This window comes from Podarcis raffonei, chromosome 3 (assembly GCF_027172205.1).
Source record: "Podarcis raffonei isolate rPodRaf1 chromosome 3, rPodRaf1.pri, whole genome shotgun sequence".
Classification (NCBI taxonomy): Eukaryota; Metazoa; Chordata; class Lepidosauria; order Squamata; family Lacertidae; genus Podarcis; species Podarcis raffonei.
This window is the reverse complement of record NC_070604.1, coordinates 101,769,975-101,783,407: the sequence shown is the minus strand read 5'-3', so window position 1 is coordinate 101,783,407 and position 13,433 is coordinate 101,769,975. Positions and strand designations below refer to the sequence as shown.

The 13,433-nt window shown below is 42.6% G+C and overlaps 1 long non-coding RNA gene across 1 annotated transcript in view; it reads left to right on the top strand.

Annotated features, from left to right (window-relative positions):
• The first annotated feature begins 462 nt into the window (after positions 1-462).
• Positions 463-13,433, top strand: part of LOC128411199 (uncharacterized) — a 36,288-nt gene continuing 23,317 nt past the window's right edge. The window contains exon 1 of the long non-coding RNA XR_008329720.1: positions 463-591. This is a non-coding gene — a long non-coding RNA (uncharacterized LOC128411199). The remainder of the gene's footprint in view (positions 592-13,433) is intronic.

The following is a 13,433-nucleotide window of genomic DNA, read 5'->3' as shown; positions in this document are numbered from 1 at the left end:
GAAAAGAAACACCATGGTACATTTGCAGCACCACAACCAGACACCTTCATCTACCCCAAATGCAACAAAACAGGTCTCCTCTATAATCTTCCAAATGTTTGACTTCACCCACCAAAGTGCATGCCCCATAGTCTCCTGAAACAAATGGACACCAAACAATATCACCCATTGGCAAATGCCAGAGGGCAGCTTACACATAGGCAGCTTTCACATTTCCATTTGCCCTGCCGCTTTTGCCCAGGTAAAACTCCAGTTTAGCATCGGATCAGAACAAACAGCAATCAGGCTTTCTGCAGATTGCTGTTTGTTTGGATTTAGTGTTAAAGAGCAGGTTTTCTTTCAAGTTACTGCCCACTGGTCTCTCTATGCAGTTAATGGGGACAGAATGCTTCTGTACACCTGCCAGTAAAGGGATAAAAGAAGCAGGTTGTCCTGTCCTGTCTTCTCGGGAGGGAATGGAAATCATTGTTCCTCCTTTGAAGAACCTAGAGTTTTACTGTGGCGCACAGAACCCTCCTGATTCCAATATGTCCCCCAGGGTTCCGCTCCTGCTCCTTGTTATCTGTGCTTTTCTCTTCCTTCCACATGAAGGTAAGTTCCTTCTCCCAGGGCTGAAAGAATGATGTTCACTGAAGATATCATAGACAAAAGCAGTTTAAAAAGAGAAAGGGGACAATAGTAACTCCAAGAGACAGTGTGAGGGTCAATTCACACCATCATTTCAATACACAGGAAAGCATGAGGAAACTTCAGCCATTGTTCTGAAAGCGTGGTCTTACTTAGGGGGCACGAAGAGGCAAGGGGGCAACGGGGGGCACTGGAGCTGCAAATGACTTTAGACTTTGAAAAGCTGGCATTAAGTTCATCCATTTTGTTGAATTACCGTATTTTTTGCTCTATAAGACTCACTTTTTCCCTCCTAAAAAGTAAGGGGGAATGTGTGTGTGTCTTATGGAGCGAATGCAGGCTGCGCAGCTATCCCAGAAGCCAGAACAGCAAGAGGGATTGCTGCTTTCACTGTGCAGCAATCCCTCTTGCTGTTCTGGCTTCTGAGATTCAGAATATGTTTTTTCTTGTTTTCCTCCTCCAAAAACTAGGTGCGTCTTGTGGTCCGCTGCGTCTTATAGAGCGAAAAATACGGTAATTAAACTAAATAGTTTTTATCGGATTTTGGGGGGGAAATGTGGAATTAATGGTTGGTGTCATAAATTGTATTATGCTATTATCTTCCTTGGTTGTAGGAGTGCAAATATCCAGAGATGTAGTGATCAGGTGGGATTGCTATGAGGAATTATAACAAATATAGAGTAAGCCATCTGTGTCAGCAATGAAAGCATTGCGTTGACTGGGTTTAAACTATTTTGATATGATTCTTGATCAATCTACACCTCTGCTTCTCTGGCCATTTCTTCTACTGCCCATTTCTCTTGTCACGTACACAGCCCAGTTGCTTAGACAGGCAGGCATCCTGGGTCATCAAAGACAGTGGGCAAGTTTCTTTGTTGTAGGATGTTAATCTTAGGGCCAGGAAACAGAACTAACATGAAAGTGATCGTTGTCCTCCTGGCCATCCTCCTTATCATGTGTATTGATTGTTTATTACCTCCGGGGTCGCCAGATGCTCTTCTTTGTAGTTCTGTTCTTTGTTTACCCCAGAAATATTTGTGCTTAATTAGTTTTAGTAGTTTTACTTGTCCCCACGTGGGTTTGTGGAAATGCTCAGAAGAACTCTGATTGGTTCTTATGAACACTCTGTAAAAAGCTCTTTTGTGAATAAAAACTACCTGGGCCAGGGGGCTGCAGACACGGACAAGCACAGAGAGACACGATTATATGCACCCTTCCCAGAGTCTTGCTGGTTCAAGCCTCTGTGTATATTCTTATTAATCAGAGTTCAATCCTTCCTTTACTTTGCAAACGCAACACTTGGTGGGTTGTGCTGTTCTGATTGATGCTTTTTAAAGGGTAGGAGACATTGCTGATGAGTTTACAGAACCAAGGGTGGGGGTGGTCCAAAAGAAGTTTGTGAACCAGTGCCATAGTGCATGCGCTGATGTATTTATGTGCATCAGGTGAAAAGTCTGCCTGTAGTAATGCATGCAGTGGTAATGCTTGCACCAGCAGTAGCACATAAGGGAAGCGTGCTGCAGGTGGTGGCAGCACTGCAGCTGCTGGGGAGGAGATGGTTTGGGGCAAGGAGGCATGGAGGTCAAGGAGCTGGTGGTGACCTCTGAGGGTGGTCATACACTTCCAGGCTGCAACAGTAACTGAGCACTCACTGCAACCTTGACCCACCATGTCCCAGTCCCATTGAGTGCTACACGCATGATCCAAATTCCTTTAACCTGTGTTGTAAAAGTTGCATTACTTTTAGAATCAGAGAGGGAGACCATTCCACTGTCGAACAGCTCTTACCATCAAACGTTTCCCCCCTGGTGTTTAGTCAGAGTCTCCTTTCTTATAACTTGAAGACATTGGTTTGAATCTGACCCTCCAGAGCAGGAGAAAACAGTTTGTTTCCCCATTTCCATGTGACATCTCTTAAGGCACTTGAAGATGGCTATCACATCTCGTCTCAGCCTGCTCTTTTCCAGGCTAAATATAACAAGCTCCTTCAAACGTTCCTCGTACAGCTTGGGTTCCAGACCCATTCAGTGATAATCTAATCTTAAAGAGAATTGCAATGACTTCAAATAATAGATTATTGCACACCTAGATATGTACGGATGCAGCCAAAATCTACATCTGAAGTGCCTTTCTGCTCCACAGTCGAAGGCCTTGTGCATTTGTGAAGCACTGGGGAAAACGTGTACAGTAGAACCTCAACTTATGTTACCCTCAGATAACATAAACTTCGGGTTGCAAAAGCAGCAAACCCAGAAGTATATTTCCGGGTTTGCTGCGCGTGCATGCGCACAATCACTATATCATGCCGTGCGCATGTGCAGAACAGTCACCTCCAGTTGCGAAAACCTCGGGATCCGCCCGGAGCTCTGGAATGGATACCGTCCGCAATTGGAGGTGCCACTGTATTGACCCCATCGTACATGCAATCACATTAACGTGGTCTTTTGTGTATATCAATATCCTCATATGTATCTATAGTACAGGGAAGCGGGGAGATAGAGAGGAAAATGAACTACAGGTTGTGAAAGTTGTGGCAGTGTTTGATAGACAACTCAGTTTCACTCCAGAAACCACATCTCCAAAATCTGGAAATAACATGAATGTTTGGGATGTTTTGGTGAAATTGTTTTATTGTGTATTTTAATTACATTTGGATCTCATCATTGATCTGATGATTATAAAGCACTTATAAGCCACTATGGCATCCAAGCAGGATAGATAGATGATGCAGTATATCGATCCATCAATCGATCATCATCATCATCTTGCTCCTGGTTGTATTTGTGTGTAGCAGTTGCCTTTATTTTTTTATTTAAAAAACACACCTTGAAAACTCTGCATGAAATAAACACAAGGAGAGGATATGGGAAAAGGTGGCCATAAGCAGCAGATCCGATACATGCTTCAATTTGCAGTCATTCTTCAGGTTGCTTTCAGCTCCCATCTACAGATCCTCATTGCAGTAGTCTCTATCATCACAGCAGATATGTTCTAAATTTACTCCCTCAATAACGGTGGGTTTGGTACAATATGCAGATGTCCTATCCTGGCAGCCTAGACCTTTCATCAGAAGTGCCCCATCATCTATTATGGTGGCAGGCAGAATAAACATAGAGAGAGAAAACAAGAAGGCATTTATATTTTTGCCACCTGGACACAGAGGCTACTACAATAATGCTATGATCTACAGGCTACAACAAAGGAAGTCCTCTCCTGGGTCTTCATTCCCCCCACTTGGGAGTGTGGTGAAACTACCAGCCATGCCTATCACAGGATCCAGGTTGTGCCACAGTTGTGAACCAGCTGACACACTGGCCAGGCTTTTTTCAGCTGCAACACCTCTGGCTCTGGCACCTCTGCACCTGTGGCTCATGAGAAGACTCTCCCCGTAGAGCAAAGGGGACATCCTCTATGGGCTCTGAAAAGGGTTTTTTCATGAGCCGGAGGCAAAGCAGGGCTTTGATGAGGCTTTTCAGCCTCCTGGCTAACAGCTGGTGTGCAGGAAGAAGCCACCCTGTGCGTCACTCAGCAAGCCGCTCTGTACCTGTGGCTCGCATGTGCCAGCCAGAGAGGCAAGGCTGCATGCAGGAGGGACAGTTGCGGCTTGCAGAGCTGACATATGGAAGGTCTCCAGTTAAAATAGATCAGGTAGAGGGTGATCTGAAGGACACTCAGGAGTTGCTCCTAGCTAGTGCTCAATAATGGATCATTGCTCAGTTTTGTGCCTATCCTTCTAAACTCAAGGATAGACACAAAATTGAGCAATGATCCATTATTGGGCACTGGCCAACTTCTTGTGGACTGCAGCTCCCACTAGCCCCAGCCAGCTTGGTCAATTGCAAACTCCAATGGGGACTGTAGTCCAGCAAATATAGAGCTTCACCTATTCTCCATTGCTGCTTTAGGCCATGGGTGCTCTTCCGGGATTCCGGACTTTGGACATACTGTTGCAGGGGGATTTACGGTTTCCACTACAGGAAACGAAACTTCAAAAAGAGAAAAGACTGTAATAATATGGAATTTCTGCAGCAAGTCATATTGATGAAAATTTTATGGCCAGCATCGGGTCCCTGGTTGCCATGTTAGTTATAGCAATGTACGTTTCCTTATTTCTGTGAAATATTATACCACCCTTCATAATTATATGCAATGGGGAAATGTACTGTATTTTTCCGTGTATAAGATGAGCTCCCCCCAAAAAAACATTTTTGAAGTTTAAAAATGTGGGTCGTCTTATACACGGAATATAGCAATAAAATATATAAATAAATATGGAACTTTCCACCATATATGCTCTTGCAGTCTCAGCTCCTCACAGTGGTGAGCCTGGGGCCTCCCTAGTCTGCTTGCCTCCCCCCGCTCTCCCTCAGGAAGCATCCCGCTCAAGTTGGCCGCTCAAGTTGGCCCACTCAGCCTGCCCTACAACTGCAGCGCCACTCATGAGTAGCCGGGCGCAGAATCCTCGCTGCACAAATGGACCATCTTCAGCCTCCCTCCCAGCTGTAGGGTGGGCTGAGTGTGAGGAGGCAAGCAGACTAAGAATGCCCCACGGAAAAGGCAAAAAGTGCTAAAACAAAAAGCTTCACCCACCAAAAAAACCCCTCAACTCTGCCCCCCCCCCAAGACAGCTCAGCGATTGCTGGTGAGGGAACAATGGCATGTTAGACAGGCGCGGCTATTAGCCCCTAGGCAATCCTCCCCCCCAAAAAAGCTCAACAAGTCAGGGTAATTTCCCTCATTTTCTTAATTTGGACTCCCCAAAAATAGGGGGTGTCGTATACATTGGGGCATCCAATACATGGAAAAATATGGTAGGTCTCTTACCTCTGGTCAACTTGTAGACATGGCACATTTGAAATGCAGGGTCTGCTTCACATGTATGTTCAGGTAGACATGGACTTGCTTCAAATGGGGCTGTGCAAAGTCGACATTTCAATGCATCTGCATCAAAAGCGAGAACCTCAAGGTTATCAGAATACCAGTCTTGAAACTCAGGTGATAATAAATGGGTAATCAATGTATAAGAACACAAGAAGAGCCTGTTAGTTCAGGCCAATGGCCCAGCTGGTCCAGCACCCTGTTCTCACAGAGGCCCAACAGACCCCTTTGGGAAGTTCACAAGTAGCATGTGAGCTCAATAGCACTTCAGCCACTGGTGAATCCCCTATTAGGAGACATATTGCCTCTGATTGTGGAGGTAGAAGCTCCCATGGAGTCCCTCTCAGACTCCAAGATATCAACGTTGAACCTCAAGTGTAATCTATGCAGAAGAACCTCAGAAGAGCTCTGCTGGATCAGGAGAGTGGCCCATTGAGTTCAGCATCCTCTTCTCACAGTGCCTGACCAGATGCCCACAAGTAGGACCTGAGCTCCACAGCACTTTCTTCACTTGTGATTGCCAACAACTGGTAATCAAAGGTTTATTGCTTCCATCTGGAAAACCGTCTCCTAGCCCTGGGGAAGGGAACTTACCTCCAGGAGGAAGGAAGAGGCTAGCACAGATACCAAGGAGCATTATTTGAACCATGAGGGACATCTTGCCACAGCAGAGCTCTTGGTTACAGAAGAAGCAATGGTGATCTCCACTCACTTCTACTGGGGCGAATAAGGAGCTTCCTTTTATCCATTTGATGATGTGTTTGCCCAGATACGCTTAAGTACACTCCATCCTTATCAGAGACAGAGGGTCCCATGGGCAATGGCTTCCAAAATAATAATTGCACATTGTAATGATCACATTCTAGTGAGCATGAAGCCATCAACATATGTACAGATCAGTGCTTAAGATTGTAGTCACCATTTGCAAACCCAGGAAGCTAGGAAGCATTCAAGCAAATACCTTCAGTAGCCTATGCAATTCCATAGAAGGAATCAAAAACAGCTAGCGAAGCCAACTTTGAAACACCTGTGGTTGCAGAATGGGTTTTTCCTATGGTCAGATCTATGCCATACATTGACAGCACTCTTATACTACTGTGTGTTGGAGAATCCTGGAAACTGTAGTTAGTTAAGAGTGCTAGGAATTGTAGCACTGTGAGGTCAGCACCCTTAAGAAACTACAGTTCTTGGGGTTCCTTGCAGAAGCCATGGCTGTTTAAGTGATGTAGGCAGTGCTTTTTTCCTTTAAAAAAATGTTTAGGGGTACTCTCATTTTCCTACTTATATTGAAATTTGTTGTTGTTGTTGTTGGTTAGTCGTTTAGTCGTGTCTGACTCTTCGTGACTCCATGGACCAGAGCATGCCAAGCACTCCTGTCTTCATATATTGAAATACTGCCCCTCAATGAGGCCAAACTTAGATTCAGAACATATTTAGGCGTATGAGTACCCCAGCATACCCCCAGGATAAAACACTGGATGTAGGAGTTCTTAAAATGTCAGTATTTTTTTGTTTTTTTTTATTTCCCAAGCAACAATTGGTACTGTTTGCTGGTGTGTGTGTGTGTGTGTGTGTGTGAATAAACAGCAACAACACATACATAAACTAAATCCAAATCAACATATCCATTTAGTAGGCTTGTTGACAGGGCTGGCCCAAGACATTTTGACAACTGAGGCATTCCCCCTAAAGATTGACATTGGGATTGCCTGCGCTGGAGATCCGGTCTCCTCAGTCACCTCACCTTGCCTCATGGGTAGGCTCATCCTGCTTATTGAAAGAGGAATGTCTTGATTTCCAGATCCATCACAGCTGCGTTAAGGTCAAGAGTTCATCCAGCTTTAAGGTCAAGATGGCTCACTTATGCGGTAGAGTTGAAAGAGGGAAGCAGAGGCAACGCAACACCCTAAAAAGCTCAGGGAAAGCATTCTGAGCTTCAAACATGCCTAGCAGCACACTAAGGGGTTTCCCCTGTCTTCGGAGAAGCTGTGCCAGCTGTTACAGCAGCGGAGCAAGCGGGAGAACCTCAGCATTAGAGACGGTGTGAATTCCTCCTGTGAGAAGCCTCGTTGACCTGACCAGGGGAGTGATGGATTTCGGACCGTAAACTGCAGGGAGATAATTAAACATCAAAGGAAGTGAGTATAGCAATCAATGGATGACTTCAGTAATAGTGGAGCCTAATGAGAAGGTGGGATGAAGGTGTTTACTGTGATGGCCTGGGAATCCGATTCAGAAGCCGAATTGGAGGAACTCCAGCCTGCACAGGAGTCCCCGCCTCCAGGGCCGGCTGAGCTGGTGCAGGGCCTTGACTCTGAGGCACCTGCACCTGTGCCGGATCCTCAGGAGCAGGCACCAGGTGAATCTACTCTGGCTCCGGAGGGGATTGAGGACACATTGCCTACATGTGCGCCTCTCCCAGCCCTGTCAGGGGAAGGCGAGTCTCCCCTTGGGTCCAGTAACCCTCCAGCCTCTCCTGAGCTGCAGAGGCTCAGGGCAGAGAGGCGGAGGGAACTGGTTTCTCCCAGGAGGAGTGCTCGCCTTAAGGCCAGAAGAGGCGGGTCACCTGGGGGCTGGGACTGCCCCTGGCCTCAGAGAAGATAAAGGCCAGTCAGCCCGGTCCCAGGTTGTGGGAACAATGTCGTTGAAGAGCTGTTTCGACCAGCACCCAGTCCTGTTCCTCCAGAGTTCCTGTCCTTGCCTGGCTCCTTGCTTTGGACCCTGCTTTGCCCGTGGAGGACTGTCTGCCGACCCTCGACTCAGGTCCTGGACCTTGTCCCACAGTAAACTCCCCCCGGGACCAGCACATTTACCCTGTAAAATTTTGACTCAAGAGAACACTGTTTAATAAAACCTGAAAAAATTAAAGCAACTGAACTGTAAGTTTACAAGACAGGAGACTGTTCAACAGAGTAAAGATGGGAGACATCTTGAGAACTGGGCGGGGAGGAAGCGATGCTTGAGCGGGCGTTAGTAATAAAGTAATAAAGTATCATAAAGGGAAAGTCAAGAGAGAGGGGGGAGACAAACTGATACATTGTTGCTTTCTTACTCTGGGTCAGAAAGGAATAGACGAGAGGATGACTTTACTAATATTTACCCCCCCACACACACACACATTCTTCCTCATTCTCCCACCCCCATTGCAAATATAACCTCAAACGTGCCAAGCTATGTTCTAAGTGGTTTCCCCAAGCTACAGATGAGCTGCCAAAAATGGCAGAGTGAGAGGAAGAACCCCAGCAAATTTTGAGGACTGAAAGAGGAAAAGAGGGACAAATAGTGGAGCTTGGAAGGGAGGGGTGGTGAGTGACAGAAGGCCCTAAAGAGGAAAATGGCGAGGGGAAAACTGCTGTCTCATGCTGCTTGAATGACTGTTTGAGAAATGACGCCCAAGAAGGAGGTGGAGGAGTAAATCAAGTAAAGTAAATGAAGCAAGCTGCCAACAGAAGATAGCGACACCAGGTGGAGAAGGAAGTAATTGCAGGAATATATAAATGAGTTCATGTTTTGATTAAAATACGTATCTGCAGATCTTTCACCCTCCTGCTTTCTTCTTGTCTCTTCTTGTTTCCTTCCCCTACATCATACTCCTCTCTATTTTTCTTGCCCTTTTTTTATGGTTAATGTATTGCAGCTGTGATTGAAACTGTATAACTGTGTTTATGATTGAAATTGTATAACTTTACTGACAATAAGTCACAAGATACAAAGAGGGAGTATGAGAACAAGTGAACAGTAGCAAACAAGGTATGGAAGAGTGAGGAAATAACTCACTCAATTTCCCCTCAATAGAATTTTTGCCTCAAATCTGAGTTAACCTATTAAACAACTTAATGAGCTCCCTTAAGGAAAACAAAGAAATAGACAAAATTAAGAAAATACAGGCTCACTCAGGGGTGACTCCTATATCATCAGGGACACAAGGAAGAAGAGCCTCAGTGGCTGAGATAGACCAGGGAGCAGTCTTGAAAGAAGTCACTTTAGGAATGAAGAAAGAATTGAATGATAAAATGGAGAATCTCTGTGGGAAAATAGACACGATGGGTGTGAGAATGGACCAGAATACAAAGATGATTTTAGATTTAACAGCACTAGTGAATAACCTAGCAGGGAAAAATAAAGAACTAGAGAAAGAGGTACAAGAACTTAAATTTAAAAATAACAAACAAGAAGAGGCACTGAAAAAACAAATAATATAAAGTAAAGAACTTTCCTAAAGATTGAGGGCACAAGGAGAAGGGGACGACAGAGGACCAGATGGTTGGACAGTGTTCTCGAAGCTACCAACATGTGTTTGACCAAACTGTGGGAGGCAGTGGAAGACAGGAGTGCCTGGCGTGCTCTGGTGCATGGGTTCACGAAGAGTCGGACACGACTAAACAACAAGGAACTTAAGAAATCTCAGGAAAGAATGAGAGAGTAAATTTTGGATTTAAAGATGGGACAGGAAAGTATTTTGGACACGGTTGCAGTCCAAGAACTAAACCAAAAAGAATGAATATTGAGATTTCGAGGAATAAAAGAAAATCACGATGAGAATATCGAAGAAGTAATAATAAAAGTCTTAGCATCCTGGTTGGAAATCCAGGAAGAGGACATCTCTATCTGCATGAACAGAGCATTCCGAATTAGGTCAAGATCTGCCGGACCCAATAGGTGGCCTGGAGTTTGCCTCGTCTTTCTTAACTTGCGAATTATAAAAGATAAAATAATGCAAGCAAATAAGAAGAAAAAGCTCAGAATTGAAGGACAAGAAATTATAATTATGCATGAAATACCAGCTAGGTTGAGGAAGAAAAGAGGAAAATATAAAGGCTTAACAGATGCACTCAAAAAGAACAACATCCCCTTCTGCTGGGAATGCCCGGAAGAATTTCATTCACTTATAAACAGAGCAGGAAGAGGATGAACTCAGAGGAAGAAGCAAAAAAAAATTGGAGGAGATATCATAAAGCATTAGGAGGGGGGAATGGATGGGACAGGAGAGATACGAAAGAGGGACAAGAGAGTGACAAGGGAGAAACAAAGGAAGATACAGGATGTTAATGACAGAGTAGAAATATGGAGGAACTTTTAAACCATATACTACATAACATAATACGATTTATAATTGAAATAAAGGAATCTGAATCTGATGAGTTATGGATCTTAAAATTATTTCATGGAACATCAATGGATTAAACAGCAAAGTTAAAAGAAACAAAGTTGAACACCTATGCCAAAGAAATAAATGGGATATAATCTGTCTACAAGAGACACATGTTACAAGAAACCACAGAAGGGTGTTAATTAATAGAAAATTAAGTGAAGAATTTATATCCTCAGATGTAGTTTAAAAAAGAGGGGTTATTATTTACGCAACTCCCAAATTAAATCCAGAATTTGTATTTAAAGATGAAAAAGGGAGGATGATAGCAATCAGGATTAAAACCCAACAAGGAAAGATATTCATGGTAGGAATATATGCACTAAATAATAAGAAAGCTGAATTTTATTTTATTTTTAAATGGAACATAAATTGCTAGATCAGAGTGATGAAAAACTAATAATCATGGGTGTCCTAAGCGGAGTTATATCAACAGAAATGGACAGAACAACACGGGAGAAAGAAAGGAAGGGAGGGAAATTACCAATAAGCTTCATGAATCTAATAGAAAACTTAGACCTACATGATGCATGGTGATTTAAACATTTAAGTGAGAAGCAATACACATACCACTCCGAAGCCAAAAACTCATCGGGAAGAATAGATACAATATGGATTTCAAAAATATTATTAACTAAAATTAAGAAGGCAGAAATACAAGTAAAAACAATATCCAACCACAATCCAACAACATTAGAAATAAAGGGAGAAGAGAGGAAAATTAGAAGATGGAGAATAAATGAAGCAATTCTGAACGATAACAAAATTCTAGAAAAGGCCAAATCAACGTTAAAAGAATATTTTGATAATAACTTAAATAAAGAGACAGATATAAATATAGTATGGGATGCTAGTAAGGCCGTAATAAGAGGCTTTTTCATCTAGCAAAATATATTTTAAGGAAAGAAAGGGGGGGACTTAGAGAAACTTTTAAGGGAAAATAAGGGGAAATGAGAAAGATTTGGTCAAGAACCCAAGAAACGAAGCACCAAAAAACAACATCAAGACACTGCAGACACAACTCTCTGATCCTGAATTACAAAGTGGAACAAAAAATCAAGAGGATAAGACAAAATTCTTTTGAATCTGCCAATAAGCCAGGTAGACTGCTAGCATGGAACCTGAAGAAGAGACAGAAGGAAAGAATAATAGAAAAAATAATGGAGGACAGGAAAATAATAGAAGACCCGAAGGAAATCAAAACAAAATTTATAAAGTATTATAGTAACTTATATAAAGAAATGTAAGGGAATCAGGAGGATATGGAAAAATACCTAATAGAGAATAAAATCCAGACAATAGGAGCAGAGAAAAGAGAACAATTAAATCAGCCAATTGCAACAATGGAGGTGCACCAAGCAACTACAAAAGCAAAAGTAGGAAAAGCACCTGGAACAGCTGATTTGACAGCAGCATATTACAAAAAATTAGAGGAAATCTTAATAACACCAATGAAATTGGTAATGAACAGAATTTTAAAATGTGGAATAATACCAGGATCATGGGAAGAAGCTTTTGTCATGTTGATACCAAAACAAGGGCAAGACCTGACACTAATTAAAAACTATAGGCCCATATCACTGCTGAACAGTGATTACAAAATATTTGCTGACATTCTAGCCAACAGATTGAAAAAAATACATAAAGACCAAGCTGGATTCCTGCCAGGTAGATGTGAACACAACAACATGAGGAATGTAATAGATTTACTAGAATACCTAGAAGAAAGATCAGGCAAAAAAGCTGCTTTAATATCAATAGATGCGGAAAACGCATTCGACCAGGTGTCATGGGACTTCATGAAAAGGGTCATAAAGGAAATGAAACTGGGGGGAGATTATATTAAAGCTATAGAGGCAATATATAGGAAGCAAAAAGCCAAACTTATCCTTTATAATGAAATAACAGAAGGATTTAATATAGAGAGGGGGACAAGATAAGGTTGCCCCTTGTCACCACTACTGTTTATTGGAATTATTGATGAATGCCATAAGAAATGATTTTAAAATAAAGTGTATCTCATTAGGGAAAAAGGAATATAATATCAAAGCATTTGTGGATGACCTGATTCTGACTGTTGAAAACCCTCAAGAAAGCATACTACAGATAATTGAAAGAATATTAGAATTTGGGAAAGTAGCCGGCTTCAAGTTAAACAAGAATAAAACCAACATGATAGTAAAAAATATAACCAAGCAAGAAAAGGAAGAACTACAGGAGATATCAGGATTAACAATAGTAAATAAGACCAAGTATTTCAGAATTTGGCTGCCCAATAATAATAGTAATCTATTCAAAGATAACACTGGTCAACAACAAATTTGTTGTCTGCGTTTTTTCAGTTGATTTAGGACGAATCTGATGCGCTGAATCCAAAAATCACATTGGTTTTGCTCAATCAAGTCAAGTTTTTGAGCTATGGCCACATGTTGTCTTTTTACGTTTTTGTTCACATGTACGCTTGTGTGGCGCATTTTAGAAGAAGTTGGTGGGGGTAAAATGCCATGTTGAATAATTGTTTTGATTGGAAATGATTATTTTAATGACAAGAAGTACTCAGGTCCGATAGTTCTGGGTGATTATGTCGAAAAGGGATCAGTTTGAAGTCATAAAACCTCGAAATCTTCCATAAATTGATGCGGCAAAGCATAAAGTTGGGGGATCAAAACTAAGTTAATGGGCCAGCCGCCCCACGAAGTGTATAGGAAACTCCACCCGCGCATGCGCCAACTTATGACTAATTTGTACCTATTTTTGTTTTGCAGGTGAATGAGATGAC